Genomic DNA, 16237 nt, shown 5'->3' on the forward strand with positions numbered 1-16237 from the left:
CAATTCTGCGCTGATAGCCTTGAACATTGTACAGTGCTTTCAGTCTGCGCTCGTCAAAAAGCATGAGTTCTTCAACTCTGCTCTGTTGCCAATCTGCTTCGGCTATCTGACACTCGGCCAGTACTCGCAATGAAGGAACCTCAATCTCAATAGGTAGAACGGCCTCCATCCCATAAACTAATAAATACGGAGTCACCCCAGTAGAAGTTCTAATTGAAGTCCGGTACCCACATAGAGCAAACGGCAGCTTGTCTGGCCAATCCCGGTAGGTTTCCACCATCTTCTGCAATATGTGTTTGATATTCTTGTTGGCGGCCTCAACCGCTCCATTGGCTTGCGGCCGATATGTAGACGACTTATGAAAAGTCACGTTGTATTTCTCCAACAAGTCAATCACTTCCTTCTTGAAGTGGGAACCATTATCTGAAATGACTTCGTCTGGGACCCCATAACAACAGATGATGTTGTTTCTAATGAATTTTGCAACATGTGACGCTTTCGACACTGTATAGGATTGGGCTTCAACCCACTTCGTGATATAATCTATCGCGACTAGGATGAACTCATGCCCATTAGACCCCTTCGGGGTGACAGCCCCAATCACATCGATTCCCCAAACTGAAAATGGCCATGGCGAAGTCATATTGTGCAGCTTCGATGGCGGAATATTCATACGGTTCGCATGGATCTGACACTTGTGGCATCGCTGAACAAAGCTGATATAATCCCCCTCCATGGTGGACCAGTAGTAACCCTGTCTGAGGATCTTCCGTGCCAGCATTACCCCGTTCATATGGGCACCACATTCCCCTCCATGGATGGCCTCCATCAAGCGTTTTGATTCTTCAGCTTCAACGCACAGCTTATGCATTCCCAGATGACCTCTCTTGTACAATTTACCTCCACAGATGATGAACTGAACGACCATTCTTCTGACTGCCCTTTTATCCTTGGCATTTGCCCCTGGTGGATACGACTCTTTCTTCAAGAAATTCCAAATATCGTAATACTAGGGGTTCTTATCTTGAACCTTATCTATAGCGGTAATTGACTCGTAAGTCGGCACAAATTTCTGGTCGATAATGACTGGACGCATCCAGACTCCAAACGGGATGTCTATCATGGAAGATAGAGTTACTAGTAAATCTGCGAACCTGTTGTGTAGACACGCCCCCGAGGGCCTCAATGCTACAGTTCGGACTCAGATTGTCACGGTTCTGAATCTAGTCTCGCAAAGTGCAATGCAAGACTGATAAATCACCAAAGAGTTCAAATCTGGCAAATCGTTTTGGAAAACTGATTTTTGTAAAGAAGTGCCAAACATGGACTGCTTTGCCAGATACAGAGTTGCCACCTAAATATTTTATTTTGGGGGAATTTAGGAAACCCTAACTCGTTGCCTAAGGCCACGTGTCCGTCATCACCAAAGTTTTCGCGGCTTGGGAACTTAGGTACGATTGGGAAAGGTCTGCTATGAGCACCCCCGCTCGCCCGATCAAAGATCGGCCACTACTAAACATGATATCTAGTTTTTGAAAACACATGTGTTCTTATTCTGGTTAATTAGCTAGAATTACTATGCGATGTGCACAGCAAAACAAGTATAGACTAGATCGCCTAATTTGGAACAAAGCATCGCATATCCGTTTGTTTGGAAATGGTTTGAAGTTTGTTACTCGTAAGTAGGCTTAAATGCGAATTTCAATGAATTGTTCCAATTCAAGCAATCCAACCTTCACCTACAGCCATTCAGGCAGTTATACACTTAAGCAAATAGCCTCATGGAAAGCATGCTTTCATGGCAGTAATGACAGACATGTAGTATGCTAAAGCATAAAAAAGCTTACCTAGTACTCCGAGCCAAAACAGAAGCTAGTTAGTAATCAAATGCATGATCCTAGCTATGTTAAGATGGCTAATGTAGCGCATGCAAAATGCAACTAGAAATAGGCTCGGCTATCCTAAAATGGCATATAAGATGTAGCAATTGATACATGTATTCAACTTGGAATTGAAATACGATGCAGTTAGTATGATGCGCCGAGCCCGGTGCATGCAAGATAGATGCATGGATGCAAACATGCAGGCATAAGTATGCTAATTGAAAAATGACCTAAGACTAACCAACAAAAGCGGGAAAGTAAAAGGAAGAAAGACGTGGGGTTGGAAGACATGCACTCACGCATGCACACTTATTATAAAATTGGCCCTCTCGACGAAGGGTCTGAATAAATAATACATGTCGGCTAATTAACTAACTAACAAGCTAATTAATTATTACATAACCAAAAAATGAATAACTAGCTACAACTAGTTATTACAAAACTTAATTAATTAACAAATTAATTAATTACAAATGAAAAGCAACAACTAATGCTGCATCAACACTGTTCATAGAAGCAGAAGGGTATGCATGCTCGTGCTCGGTTTCTCGCCTCGAAACGCCTTCCGGTTGCTCTGTAGAGGCTCTTTCTGCAGGGTGTCCTCAAAGAATTCCTGCTGAACCTTACCAAAACCAGTATGGGGGAGTGCATCAGTGGCCTGCCAGCCATGGGGAGCTGCTGCCGACCACCTGCCAGCCAAAGATGGTACACTGCCAGCCAAGGATGAGGAGGTGCCGGCCATCTGTAGGGCACTGCCGGCCACTGATGTGCTGGGACACCAAGCTGCAACAGAGCACAAAATAGAGAAAATAGAGGGTCGCCCAAGGGTATGTATGCACTATGCCACCCCATATCACCTCGAAACATCAAGGGGGAGGCATAATCGGATCCACGACCATCAATCACACATCTCGATGCATGATGGCCAAAGATTCAACTTGTGCAAATTAATATGAAATGAATGCACAAATAAACACATTAAGCCTAAAACTCTATCATGGGTTATCAAGAGCGTCGGCGACCAAGAATTGAGACACGTTTCATCACTTGAAGTATGAAACGCCCTTCGTTCCTCGTGCTCGGATTAACACATCCAAATGACAATGCAAAACAAGCATGGCAAACATGCAATGCAACAAGCATGCAAACATGTAATGCAATAAATCAAGCATGCAACAAGCATATAAGCATGATGTGAGGTAACAACCTTGAATCACATGATAAAATACAACATGAACATACAAACATGCAAGTCATGCGAAGGCGGACAAGTATGCAACAACATACGAAATGGGACAAGCATGTGACAACATGGTAAGATGGGCTTACACTAAAGATGGAGAGGCCTCAGCCATGCCTAAAATCAGTGGCCATAAGTGATGAATTGATAGTATGAAAAGGCAAGGCAAACATGCATGCCAATTGGCTCAAGAATTAAGGCATAAAGATGCAACTCTTAAGCACACTTGAGGAGTGAAAAGCATGCAAGTATGACAATACTACATGCTCTGAAATGATGTTAGGAATGATGCCAAATCACACACATACCCCAAGCATGGCATGCATGAAGCTTAAAAGCTAAGAATTAGCAAAGGGACTTAAGCCATGGCCATACAAAGCAAGCCCCAAAGGGCTAAGGGAACCTAAAACAATCCCAAGGCAGGTCCAAACAAGACCAAAAACAAGCTCGAAGCTAGCCAACACAAGCTAGAACACAAGGCCACAAACATGGAGCATGTAAGGCTACAAAAGAGGCAATGCACTACACCTATTAGAACCAAACATGGCATGACTTGGACAACATAAAACAGAGTTACATCATGGTATAACAAGACCAAAAATGCACTAAACTGATGAGCCAAGGGCTTAGGCTTAATGGCATGCACAAAAGTTTATTCTTGAGGCATAAAGAGCCAAACCTCCAAGGCATTAAAAGCATGTCAAATGCAAGTGTATGACCACATTTCATAGACTGAAATAACATTTGAAATGATGGCAAAGCATGCAAACATCACATGTATGGCATGGTAGTGGCGTCAAAACCCAAGACTAGCCTAAGCATTTACACTATAGGTATACAAAGCATGAGTGATATGGCCATGGCAGCCCAAAACAGTCCTAGGATAGCCTAAAACAAGGACAAAATCATGCTAGAGCAAAGCCAAAACATGCTAGGATGATGAGTCAAAACATCATGTACATGAAGCTAGTAAGCAAGATTTGTTCTACAAGTATATAGAGCATACAAAGGATGACCAAACCAACTTTAGACAGAGTCATGACATGGCAAAATATCACCAAAAACATGCTGAAATGGCCTCAACATAAGCTAGAATGACATGCTAAAGCAAGAAGCATACAAGACTAGTTTATGGGATTTACACTACAAGTGTATCATGCATGCATCGAGTGAAAAAACCAACTCAAAATAGATCTAAGGCATGGTAAAACATCACTAAAAACCTACTGAAGTGGAGCCAACACATGCAAGAAGAACATGCTACTTTGTAAGGCTATGAATGGGATTACACTACACATGTAAGATGCATGCAAAATATGACCTAACCAGCCATGGACAGACTTAAGGCAGGTCCTAAAAGTCACAAAAAATGGCCTGAACCAAGCCTCAAAAATACATAGAGGCATGTTCCTTTGGAAGGCCAAAAATGCAAGCAAACAAGAACCAAAAGAGAGGGGGCCACCCCCTCTGATTTGAGGCCTCAAGACCTCATGCCTACCACTGAAAATCCACTGGATTTCAGTGGTTAGAAGGCCAAACCAAGGCTAGGTCAGAGGCCTTAAGGCATGGCTCAAAACAAGGCCAAACAAGGCCAACAAGAGGGTTAAAGACCCTCAACAGCCAAAAGACCTTAAACAAGCACCAAAAGCACTTAAAAGCAAAACTTTTTTCAGTTGAAAGCAAGGCCTAAAACAATATGCAAGGATGGCCAAAATGAGGTACAAAAAAGTGCTAAAATGGGGAAAATACTCACCCTTGAAGACCAACTTTGAGATCAGCAACCTCAGGGGGTAAAACCTTACTTTCAGAGCTCAAGAAGCGCTCCCAAGAACCTCAATCCAATAGTGGTGGTGTATCTCTATGTGTTGCAGTGTAGAAATGCAAGAAAAATGGACTTCAAGGCACAAATATACAACAAAATATAGAGGGAGAGGGATATTTCTTCTCCAAAGAGCTGAACCCCTGCTAAGGAGAGAGGCTCTCTCCTTATATAGAAGAAAGGCAATGCAAAGCTTCTTTAAGAAGCTTGGCAAGAGCTCCATCCCTCCATATACGTGTATGGAGGGCAGATAAAAGGATTCCAGCTGGCTCAAAATATCTGGAGTAAAACCAGCTGAGACAGGGGTTCTGCCAGCCATCAGTGATGGCCGGCAGTGGCTCATTGTTGGCCGGCAAGCTCACTCAATGGCTGGCAGAAACAAATCCATGGCCGGCAGTGCACCAGGAGAAAGATGCCAAACGGACCAAGTCATGGTCCAAGAAAGGGGCATAAAGGATACAGGGTCTGGAAAGTTCGAACCTGTGACGTTTCGCTGCGAAATTTGAATGCACGACGAGCAATCGAACTTGTGTCTGGATGTACCTACAAACACAACCGAGTCTTGAGGACGGTCAAAAATGGGGTGTCTACAGTGTGCTAATTGAAACATGACCAAAAACTAACCATCAAAAGCAGGAAGTAAAAGGGAGAAAGACGTGGGGTTGGGAGACATTCACACACGCACGCACACTTATTACAAATTTGCCCTCTCGACGGAGGGTCTGAATAAATAATACAAACCCAAATGATTAATCAACTATCCTAGCTAATTAATTATTACAAACCCTTAACTAATTAACAAATTAATTACAAAGAGGAGCCGCCGCAGATCCACCTCGGAATGATTGAATGATGCATGCTCGATCGCCTCGTTCGGAAACCCGTTGCCATGCCACATGTTGCCTTTGTTTGCACTGTTTTGCATCTCTGAAAATTGTGAAAATCCTTAAGATGCTTCTGAAACACTCCCTGAGCACTGTGGGAGGTCACCGGCCAAGAGATGAAGACACCGGCCATGGGAAAATGATCATTGACCAAAAGTACAGCCCTCGGCCAGGTTAAGTTAGCCGGCCGGCACTGAAGATGGCCGGCTGGCCATCCCTTCCTACAGAATACTGTTTTTGCTACAGCAGAGAACCGACAGTGCATGGCAAGGCATTTACAAGACAATGTGTGCACGACCACCCTCCCTATCATACTATGAACTCAAGGGAGTATGGCTCTTGACCCTCGAACCACCAATCACGCATTTCAATGCATGATGGCCAAAGGTGCCAAGTGTGCAAATCAATGTGGAGTGAATGCACAAAAACACATGAATGCCTTGCACTCTATCATGTTGGATCAAGAGCGTTGGCGACTAAGGATTGAAGAACGTTTCGTCACTTCAAGTATGAACGTTCGTCGCTCCTCGTGTTTGGTTTGACTCCCCAAACCAAACAAAATGCAATGTATGTATGCCAAATACAATGCAATATGGAAAAACAATGTTATGTAACCTAAGCATGCCAAATGCAATAGGACTCAAGTATGCACACAAGACTAAGGTAGCAAGCATGCCAAATGCAATGCAACCTAAGCATGCAAGTTAAGCTAATGTAACATGGGCACGCCAAGTATGCAACAATGCTATGTAATGCAATTAGCAAAATATCATGCGATATACCAAACATGCAAGCACGATACAATATAAGCATGCAAATATCATGAAAGAAAACATGCTCAATGGTCTTAAACTGAAATGGGCAGACCTCAGCCGTGCCAAAACAATGGCCAAAGTGCCAAGAGATGATGGAGAAAACACACCCAAACATGCGCATGTAAAGGTCCAACACTTAGGCACAAAAAAAGGTCAACTCTTAAGCACATTTAAAATAGACAAATATGGACAAATAACAAGCATGATAAGCTCTGAAAATATGCAAGGGATGAAGCCAAATCAACCAAGCCATGCAAGTAAAGCATACAAAGGAGTCTAAAACTTGAGACTAGTCAAGGGGCTCAAGCCATGGCTATGTGAAGCAAGCCCCAAAGGGCCAAGGGGACTTAAAACAATCCCAAGGTAGGTCCAAACAAGGCCAAAAATGAGCTCAAAGCTAGCCAAAACAAGCTAGAATACAATGCCAAAACAATGGGGCATGCAATGCTATCAAAGAGGTGTTATACTACGCCTAACACAACCAGACATGGCATGATTTTAGCAATGGAAAACAGAGTTATGGCATGTTAAAACATACTCAAAAACCCACTTAGATGGTATCTAAATGGTCTAAGCATAGAGGCATGCACAATGGTCCAATCTTGAAGCATAAAACACAAACTTTCTAATGCATGAAAAATGTTATGAATGTGAATGCATGGCCACATTATATGGACTGAAATCTCACGTGAAATGATGCCAAATCACGAAAATGAGCCAAGCAATGTAATCATGCGACTTAGGCCTTCAAAGCTAACAAGCTAGGATGAACTAAGGCTATACAAAACGTAGCATATATGATCAAAACAACACCAAACAAAGCTTTAACATGCTGAAATATGACTAAAGTTCCTTTGGGTCAAGTCAAAAGATGCAAGCATGATAGTCCAAATGCAAGATACATGTTATGGCAAATGAGAGGATTGTGAGACAAGTGTATGGAGTATGTATGAGGCCATCGAACCAACATGAAACAGAGGTACAACATGACCAAACAACACCAAATACTTGCAAAAATGGAGTTAAAACAAACTAAGTAAATATGCTACCATTATGACCCCTTAAGTCAAGCAAATGAGACATAAGGAGAGAGGGGTGTCCCTCCCCTATACAAGACCTCAAAACCACTTCTCCACCACTAAAAATCCTCTAGATTTCGGTGGTGAGAAGGTTGAAACAAGAAAGGTTTCGAAACCAAAAGGAAGAGGCACAAAATGAGGCCAAACAAGGCCCAAGGGGGGGTAGGCAACCCCCAACACAAAAGTGACCTTAATGAAACATCTCAAGCATGAAAATATAGAACTTTTTCATGTAGGACACTAAGCTTAAAACAGCATGCAAGTATTCCTAAAAGCTTAAGCAAAAATGGGGAATAAAAGAGTAGTTTCTCACCCTTGAAGAACACTTCAAGAACACCAACTCCAACACCTCCTTCTGATCAAAACCAACTCAAAAACTCTGAAATCAACTCCTTAGCACCTCAGTAACTAAAGGATAGTGTAACACTAGGTGCCTTAGTGCAAAAATATGAACAAAAACACCATTTAGAACACTATTACACACACAACTATATAGAGAGAGGAGATATATATATATATATAGAGAGAGAGAGAGAGAGAGTGAGTGATATATATGCTCTATATTAGATTGCTCCACCTCTGAAAAGGGAGGGGAGGCCCTTCTCTTATAGAAAATCAACTTCTAAGCTTCTTAGAGAAGCTAAGTGTAAGGATGAAATCCCTCCATACACGTGTATGGAGGGCAGAGTCTATGCTCACCAGCTGGCACAGCTGGCATGCACAATGCCTGAAAAAGGCAAAGAAAAGGCCTCGGCCAGAAAATGTGGCCGATCGACCAAAACAATGGTCGGCCGACCAAATACAGTGCCGATCGGCCAATACATTTGGCCAGTGGCAAGAAAACAAGGCCGATGGCCTCAGTCCATGGCCGGTGGGTTGAGGGATGGCCAACAAGCCACTTCCTACCGTTAGGTGAAAAAACTACAAGTCCTTGGTCCTTAACCAAGCACAAAATAGTCAAGTTGAGAGATCCTAAAGCAAGGCGCACAGCCAAGACTTCCGAGAACTCAAAATGAACACAAACATAGATGATTATCGAGTGTTCAAACGATGACGTCCAAGTCTTGAGGATGGTCAAAAATGGGATGTCTACATGGCCACTTTTGTCAAATTGAGCAGTGCCCTTTTGAAACAGAACAGAGTTGGTTTTGTGGTGAAAAATAGTGCAAATGTTCTACTGTGGAATAGAGGCATCTCGCAGCAGAACAATGGCTTTTTCGGGTGGAAATCAGCGCATGCATGAGCATTCCTCGTTTCCAGAGGCGGAGTAGTTAGAGTAGTTCGCTTAATACCTCTCTCATATTGTATTCATGTTGTAATTAGTTAATTTGTAATTCATTAGTTAGTTTTGATTAGTTAATTAGTGTAATTAATTAGTTAGTTACATAGACTAGTTAATTTGTTGTAATAATTAATTAGCTAGTTTAGTTAATTATTTCATTCGTTTTGTAATAGTTAGTTAATTAGTTAGCATGTTAGTTTATTCGGACCTCCTGCGTGAGGGCTTAAACTTGTAATAACATGTATGTCTTCCAACCCCACGTGTTTCTCCTTTTTATTTACTTGCTTATGTTGGTTAGTTTTAGGGCATCATGCTTTGTTTAGCATCTCTCATGCCTTGCATCCACTTGTCTTGCATGCATTCTAACTTGCATTGTAATTAATACTTCTTTAAATACGTGCTTAGACCACATGTTATCAAATTGATTCATATGTCATATTAGTAGCTGAGCCTAGTAATTGCATATCGCATGTGTTGCATTAGTCATATTGCATAGTTAGGATCATGCATTTTTCTAACTCTTTTATCTTTTTTAGCTTACCTTGTAGTACTAGGTGAGCTTTTCTTTGTTTTAGCATATGGCATTGTATGTTAATGTTGCCACGTCTAGCATGCTTGCCACGAGACTAATTGCTTAAATGATAAACTGTTTGAATGCCTGTGGATGAAGGCAAGTTGCTTGAATGGGGATGGTTTGATTCATGCACATTTAAGCCCACTTTTTTTTCAAGTGGCACATTTACAAACTCTTTTCAAAACAAACATGAAATCAAGTGTTCCAATTTTTGCAAGCTAGTCTATGCTTGTGTGAGTGGGCATCACATAGTAATGCTAGCCTAATAAGTGGAACAAGAACAAATAATGTAAATAAGATTTACATCATGATTAGTAGAGGCCGATTTGTAATCGGGCGAGCGAGGGTGCTCAATTCATGACCTTCCCCTCTCGTACGTAAGTTCCCGAGCTGAGACAATCTTGGTGTAGCTCAACTTTTTCGCGTCCCCTTTCGAAATCTCGAAGAAAGCCCTACAGTTCGGACTCCCACAATTCTGAATCTAATCTCACAAGTGCAATGTGAAATTGATAAACACCAAAGAGTCCAAATCCAGCAAATCATTTGGAAAATCAATTTTGAATAAAAAAGCTAAAATTGGATTGCTTTGCCAGATACAGAGTCACCACCTAAATATTTTTTATTTTGGGAAAAATTAGGAAACCCATGACTCGTGCCAAAAGCCACGTGTCCGTTATCACCAAAGTTGTCTCGGCTTGGGAATTTAGGTACGAGAGGGGAAGGTCATGAATTGAGCACCCCCGCTCGCCTAATCAAAGATCGGTCTCTACTAATTATGATATGATTTTTATCAACATTATGTGCTCTTATTCCAATTATTAAACTAGCATTACTATGTGATGCACACAAGCAATTATAGACTAGTTTGCTCAAGTTGGAACAATTCAAATTCATGTTTGTTTGCGAAAAGGGTTTGAATTTACCACCTCAAGTGGGCTTAAAACTGTGAATTTCCACTTAACAAAGTGAGCTTAAAGCATACATTTGCTCAATCGTTCCAATTTAAACAACAAGCCTTTATCCACAGACATTCAAACAGTTTATCAAGTAAGCATTTAGCCTCCTGGCAAGCATGCTAGTCATGGCAATCACTCACACTCATGCAAGTATGCTAAAGCACTAAAAACTCACCTAGTACTCTAAGCTAAGAAGATATGAGTTAGAAAAATGCATGATTCCTAACTATACAAGATGTCTAATGTAACACATGCAATATGCAATTACTAGGCTCGGCTACTAATATGGCATATGAAGCAATTTAACATGTGACTAAACACGTATTCAAAGAATGTATTGAAATGACAATGCAGTTTGAATGATGCGTCGAGTTTTGGTGCATGCAACACAAATGGATGGATGCAAGCATAAAGCATAAGGTATGCTAATTGAAACATGTCCCTAATCTAACCATCAACAACGGATAAATAATAGGGAGAAAGACGCGGGGTTGGAAGACATGCATAGTATTACATTACGCTCTCACGAAGGAGAGTCCGAATGAATAAAGCTAAACTAACTAGGCTAAGCTAATTAGCAACTAATTAAGCTAATTATTACAAACCAAAACGTAATAAATAGCTAAATTTATTAACTAATTATTACAACATTTTAATTAAATAATTACAAGACTTGCAACTAATAATTAAACTAAGTAACTAAACGAAGTTAATTAGTTGTTCTGCCTCGAGAAATGAAAGATGTGCATGCGCATTCTCGGTTTCCACTTGAAAGACCTCCGCTTTGCTCTCGAAAGCCTCTGTTTGCACAGTTGAACACTTTTAGAATCATTTTTCTCCCCCTTACCAATTCTCTACTAATATTTGCATCAGTGGCCAGTTGACCACTAGAAGAGACTACCGGCTAGGTGCCGGCCATCTATGGTGCACTGCCAGCCACCTACAAGCCATGAATAGTGGCCTGCCGGCCACTGATGCACTGGTTCAACTTGCTGCAACAGAGAACAAATAGAGGAAAAAGAGGGTATTCCCACAAATTATTTACACAACTCACCTCTTCTTTTCATGAACAAATCCAAGGAGTTGTGAACTCAAGCCACAAATCACTAACTTAAGCAATTTCATTGCATGATGGCTTGTGACTGGAGAGGTGCAAGTTCAATAAATGCAAAATGAGACACAAACCTCTTCTCTTTCATGAAAGATCAAGGGAATAAGTTGAACTTGGAGACTTGGATCATTTCATCACTAACAAGTATGAAATGGTCCAAGTTCCATGTGTTCAATTAATGTCTGATTGAACACATCAAAAATACAACCAAATTCTTATCTTGGCTCACTTTTATTTCGAAGTTTTAATTACTCATTTTTCTTTACCAACCATTCTTTAATCCAATTAAGTCCAAAAGATGAGTTAAAGTCCTCTAAAAGGAAGGAAGCGTCAAACAAGGGGTAGTTTAAGACATGAGAGAAGTTTCATGCCATTGGTAATGAACTTTCAAAAGAGGATTAAACCATTAAGCATGGGCCTCAATCTCAACCTTAAAGAATCCCAAGTTTGAAACAACCCTCAAAGTAAATTTAAAAAGTCAAGAAATGAGGGAGGTTGCAGAGCTTTAGGTGCTGAAATGAAGTGCAAAACAACACCAAAATATGCAATCAACTCAAACAAGGGGTGTGTAATGGCCTAAAACACCGAGCTTGTGAGGACCTTTACACTACAACCATGCAAAACAAGACTTCACTGACCCAAACAGCCCAAAACAGAGCTAAATTATTCTAAAATAAAGGCAAAAACATATTGGAATATAGCTACAAAAAGCTAGAAAATCATGCTAACATATAGAATTAACTGGGCTAGCAAACAAGACACAAGGAGGGGAGGCTAACCCCTCCAATTTTGGACTTCAAAGAACGTTTTTTGCCACTGAAAATACTCTGAAATTGAGTGGTTAAAAGCATAAAAAATGATGGTTTGAAAGTGGAAAACAAAGGTGCAAAAGCCTTTCAAATAAGAAAGAAAGAAGGATGAAGCACCCTTTAACTTAAAATGGTCTCAAACCATCACTTTAAGTCCACCAAAATAGGTTTTGTACAGTTCAAAAGCAGCCCAAAAACAGTGAGAAAAGATAGCAAAATGAGTATGCAAAACAAAGTGTACAAGACAAGTGTCACACCTCTTGAAGGGAAGAGTAATTCTAGGCAACAAACTAAGCCAAAACCCACTTAAGAAGCTCCAAGATAGCTTCAAGCAACCTCAGCTCCAAGACAAATCACTTTGGTTAAGGATTGATATGCAAACGTATAGTGTATCTAAGTAACTAAGCACAAAATTTCAAGAGAGAGAGAGAAATGTACAGTGAGAGAGAGAATTTTGTTCCAAAATTTTCTAATCCCAAAACATGAGAGATGATGTCCCTATATATAGAAAACATGAAATCTATACAGGGAGATCTATCCCTCAACGTGTGGACAGATGCAAGCATCTGTGCAAACAGTTGGAACAATTGCCATAAAATATTTGCAAAAAACACTGGTGGCCGGCCAACCATCAGTAATAGCCGACAAGGCATCATTAATGGCCGGAAAGGCACATCAATGGCTGGCATCAATGGCGGGCAGACAAGAAGTGAGGGCCAACAACCTCCAAGGATGGCTGGTAGGCCACCAAAGATTGCAGGCTGGAAAGATCAGGGCCTGGTCCAAAAAGGAGACAAAATGGATGCAGGGTTTGAAAGGCTTAAATCTGTGGCATTCCACTAAAGACTTCGAGCACTCGGCGAGAAAACAGACTCATCATCAGATGTACCTACAAGAACATCCAAGTCTTGAATGGCCGTAAAAAATGCGGTGTCTACAGTTGCCTCTCTTTGACAGAACTCGGAGTCACGAAATGGCGTGAGTGAATGTCAAAGCCCAGAAACGACCCATTTTGACAAGGCCGTAAGACTTGGACAAACAATCAAGGCAGAAAACAAAATGATTGCGCCCATAGGCTCCCTACGTATCCCTTTGCAAGGAATCAAACTAGCGTAGTTCTGGGAAAAAATACAAATGATATGCATGACGCAAGAACATAACTTATGATCATGCCATGAGGCTATTCAATGAAACATATAAATTCAAATACTATGCAAAGAAATGCCACAGTTAAACAAACTGAAACAAGGCACAATAATTCCAAGCACGAAAAGAAAACTACGCGCCACGTGCGAGAAACACAAGCCCAAACTACATTTCATGCAGAAAAGATGTAAGAAAATTAATGCTTAACTACGTGACGCGCAAGAAAGGTAAAGAGGGATGTAACCGGCAGGTGCAATCGAGGTTTCAACCAAGATCTTAACGCGTTGCACGCGGAAGGAGAAAAAGGATGGTATGAACACTGGGCGCACCCAAATGTTTTTAATAGAAGGGTTCGTGTGAATACCGAAACACACCTTAATGTTTTTAACCGAAGCAATCCTAACGCGTCTCACTTGAGAGGAGGAAAGGATGGTGTGAACATCGGGACGTGCCCGATAGTTTTTAACCGAAGTAATCCTAACACGTCTCACGCAAGAGGAGGAAGGGGTGGTGTGAAAACCGGGATGCACCCGAATGTTTTTAACTGAAGCAATCCTAACGTGTCTCACACGAGAGGAGGAAAGGGTGGTGTGAACACCGGGACACACCTAAATGTTTTTAACTGAAGCAATCCTAACGCATCTCATGTAAGAGGAGGAAGAGGTGCTGTGAACACCGGGACACACCCGAATGTTTTTAACCGAAGCAATCCTAATGCGTCTCATGTGAGAGAAGGAAGAGGTGATGTGAACATCGGGACGTACCCGAATTTTTTTAACCAAAGCAATCCTAATGCGTCTCGCACAAGAAGAGAAAGGGGTCGTGTGAACACTGGGATGCACCCGAATGTTTTTAACCGAAGCAATCCTAACACCTCTCACACAAGAAGAGGAAGAGGTGGTGTGAACACCAAGACGCACTCGAATGTTTTTAACTGAAGCAATCCTAATGCGTCTCACGGGAGAGGAGGAAGAGGTGGTGTGAACACTGGGACGCACCCGAATTTTTTAACTGAAGGGGTTGGTGTGAACACTGAGACGAACCCAAATGTTGTTAACCGAATAGGGGGGGTGGTGTGAACACTGGGATGTACCCAAATGTTTTTAACCGAAGGGGTTGGTGTGAACACTGGGACACACCCGAATGTTTTTAACCGAGAGGGGTGGTGTGAATACCGAGACGCACCCGAATGTTTTTAACCGAAGGGGGGTGGCGTGAACACCAGGATACACCCGAATGTTTTTAACCGAGAGGGGTGGTGTGAACACTGGGATTCACCTGAATGTTTTTAACTGAAGAGGGGTGGTGTGAACAACGGGACGCACTCGAATGTTTTTAATCAAGAGGGGTGTAAAAGGATACGATTCAAAGGGCACAAATGATTTTACCTGAAACTCCGCTGAATAAACTGTACATACAATGTTGTACATTTCCAAGAAAGAAACCTAATAAGAGCGATATGGTATGAATGCATGTTCAATGCGAGACGAACAATCGAGATACAATGTTAATGGCATGTTCAATTCAAGAAAGAAACTATCGAGAAACATATTCTATGCATGATTTAAAAGTGGATGCACATTCCATGCTCAAAAGGATACACTTGTTTACGTTGACAAGTGACGAACATCGCGCACCGAAAACACAGTTTTGAGCTTCCGTAGAGACATTCTGAACCAAATAATGAACAATTCCTTCACTTCTTGCAAATCAAGGACACAAAGCATCATCTGGACCCCAAGGGAAGCCATCGGCCACCTGCTGGCCACAAGGGAAGGCCGCCGGCCAGGTGTCGGCTACTGATTAGCCTTGTCGGCTATCGATGGCAGATCGAGGATTTTTTGGTCATTTAGCCTCGGGTCTTTAAGTATGATCCACTAAGGCTCATTTCCTCACTCACCCAAGTCTAAAATCTTCCTCCTTCTCTCTCTAGACACTCATTCTCTCTAGATTTGCACTTTCTACGCGTTTTTCAACACCCCACACAAAGTTGATTCGCTAAAATCTCTTTAATTCCTTCACTTTGAACCGATTGAAACTTGATTTCGGAGCTTCCTTCCTTACTTCCACCATTCTAGGCTTATTCTCCTCCAGTTTCTCTCAAGTTTTGTGCACTTTTCCCGACTTTGACTTTTTCCTCCATTTTCTCTCTCCTAGTGTTTGACATTTTCCAAGTTTACCTTTTTTCTTCACTTTTCACCCATTTCACACCTATTTTCAGATGGCAGACGAGATTCCCCATGACGGGACCTCTCTGGAGGTTCCTCTAGTAGTTCCACCTGTGCCGAAGGTAGAGGGATCGATAGCTGACCTTGAGACTGACCTAGAGGCGAAGTTCGAGCCCAAGGCTGAGCCAGAGCCGCTACCAGTAAGGGTACGACCTTTCGATTCGGCGAGATATCACCCACAGACACACATATTACCCACTTCCAGAGGCATTAGATGCTTCACTAAGTTTTCCCACGGCGCAGCAGAGGACCTTTTGATGAGGGAGCCGGATTCTCACTTGTCCGCCATTGTTGTTGAGGTAGGACCTCTATTTTTCACGTATTTTGTCTTTCATTATTTGTAATTCCTGCACTACCTTGTATCGGATTCACCTGACTGCATTTCATACACTACCTTGTATCTGACCACAT

The sequence above is a fragment of the Camellia sinensis genome, chromosome 1, assembly GCF_055761805.1.
Source record: "Camellia sinensis isolate YWXY chromosome 1, ASM5576180v1, whole genome shotgun sequence".
Lineage (NCBI taxonomy): Eukaryota > Viridiplantae > Streptophyta > Magnoliopsida > Ericales > Theaceae > Camellia > Camellia sinensis.